Genomic DNA, 2395 nt, shown 5'->3' with positions numbered 1-2395 from the left:
TCTTCTTCTTCTTCTTCTTCTCTTCTTCTTCTTCTTCTTCTTCTTCTTCTTCTTCTTTTTCTTCTTTTTCCTCTTCTTCTTTTTTTTCTTCTTCCACCTATTCTTATTCATCTTCGTTCCGAAAATAGAGCTGATATTCAATGAAACAGAGAAGAAAAATTGGTTGAAAAGGACAACGAGTCCTCATTTCTGTGCTATTAGCACGGATCTAGTAAACTCTGAAATTTTGAATTTTAAGGCCCATTTAAAAAAAAAATGTGACATCTCCAAAAACATGTAAAGGCTATTCCAAAGACATACCAGTCAGCATTTACACACATTTACACACTCCTTCTGTGAACTCCGAAAGGTTGACCAAACAGATGACCTAAACGAAGATCGAAAAACAGCAATAGAAACAAGGATTAAACATTACTTGAATTGTTTTACTTCATCTTCATGAGGTGTATATGGAGAACCTCTGAGGAACATCTACAACAGGATGAATAATTTTGACTTTGGCTGCATTCGAAAAACGGAGAATTTTGCATATGAAAACGAAAGCTCAGAAAATTGCAAGGAAATTAATATGTTATGGGACAAACCTACTGCAAAAAAAGTTTCGTTAATATGCTCATGTGACCCAATGCTTTTCATTCATTACAACAACTTGGAATGCACCTAGAGACCTGCATTGCAAGTTTGAAGACTGTACAACCTTTTTTATGACAAATTGTATCAAAAATTTTCCCAATTATCTTGCAGAAATGAAAAATCAAACAAGACTGATTCATTCACCATTCACCAATCCAGAGCAGTTTTTTCACTGCGAATGAATATATTGTTGCATTTCGTTGAAGGGGCATATAATGGAACCAAACATTTGGCAGTGAAGTTTCATAGAAAACGCGTTGAACTCTGACGCCTCAATAATTTTTTTTTTTTTACTATCCCAGTTTTTCCTCTTCTCGCAGGGAAGGTACATGAATTATGTGGAGTGCCTGTGAAGTAAAAAAAATAAAAGAGAAACACCAACAGATGCCCGAAACATGGATCACAAGATATGTATTCTGAAGCTGAAAGACAAGATTGAGAGCCACACCAACACAATTTACGAAAATGCCCCAATGACGAATATCATTACAAAAATAGTGATGCCTGAGGACTTTTTTATTGATAAGTTAAAATCACTGTAGCGTTCCACATTCAGAAACTCATTCTTGACGTATAATACTGAGTTTGTTAGTCGAGTCAATCTACAACGAACTGTCCCAGCCAAGTAGTTTAAGGTAATAAATAATAATTTAACAGTTGAAATTGAAAAGTCAAAAAAGAATCCATCGTTGTGGTAGGGTAAATAAGTAACATGAAAAACACTTAGATTTTTACTTTAGGGAGATTGAGAAACAATGTTTTAAAGAAAATTATAAACGATTAGCAAGTATAATTTTGAGGTGTAGGATGTGGAAAGTAAGACCGGGACGAAAATGAAAGATATGATGGAGTGTTACGGTGAGGAACGATATGAAAGAACATAAAAAGGGTTCATCATAGATCATCTATTCGTAAAGGCTCCGTGGTGACCCAGTACTCTTCTAGAAGCACGAAATAGTAACCATTCCTGCCTCAATCGCGCGAGGTAAGGACTCGATCTTGGAAAGTGCCGGCCACTTTTTTTTTTTTTTTTTCAAGCCTCACTTTCATGGCTTCCCAATCCCCCTCTGCAACGGCAAACATCAGAAGGGTAGGATACCAGTGTCACATTTCAGAGTTGAAACCTAAGCAGTATGATCAAGCTGATTACAATAGTTTCAGTCTTCATTCACATCCATTCCGGCACGTTCGACCCTTCATATGCGCTTCGTACCATCCATACAACCTTACCAAGTCGGATTAAGCCAACATAGAATGTTACAGAGGCTGTATCGCCCCCCAGGAGATAGTCCCACAGTCCTGCAGTGGACTCAGGAATTGACCACAATGCTATATTGACCTGACCAAAAGTGAGGTGAACCTGAGCAGCCCTGACAATGTTACGATTTTTTTTTATGTCAGTTACGTGACTGAGAGCATTACATGTGAGTGATTTTATTTATTTGACATATCACTCGTAAATATATATATATATATATATATATATATATATATACATATATATATATTACATATATATACAGTGCTCGACAAGGATGTACGAACGGTTAGCGAGAATGAGTGATGAGGAGTGTTGAGGACTGTTTTTGCTGAAATACACAATTTTATATAAAAATTAGCATATGGTTGCATTATTTGACCTATTTTCTTTAAAATGTGTGATTTCCATGTAATTTGATCAAAGAGGAAGTTACGTTTTTATCCTCTACAAAATTACCAACCGCATACCGTCCGACTCACTAATTGCCGACCTCAACCAAAC

The sequence above is a fragment of the Oratosquilla oratoria genome, chromosome 21 (assembly GCF_046742065.1).
Source record: "Oratosquilla oratoria isolate Oo_2021 chromosome 21, ASM4674206v1, whole genome shotgun sequence".
In the NCBI taxonomy this organism is placed as follows: domain Eukaryota; kingdom Metazoa; phylum Arthropoda; class Malacostraca; order Stomatopoda; family Squillidae; genus Oratosquilla; species Oratosquilla oratoria.
Note: the sequence above shows the minus strand (reverse complement) of the source record.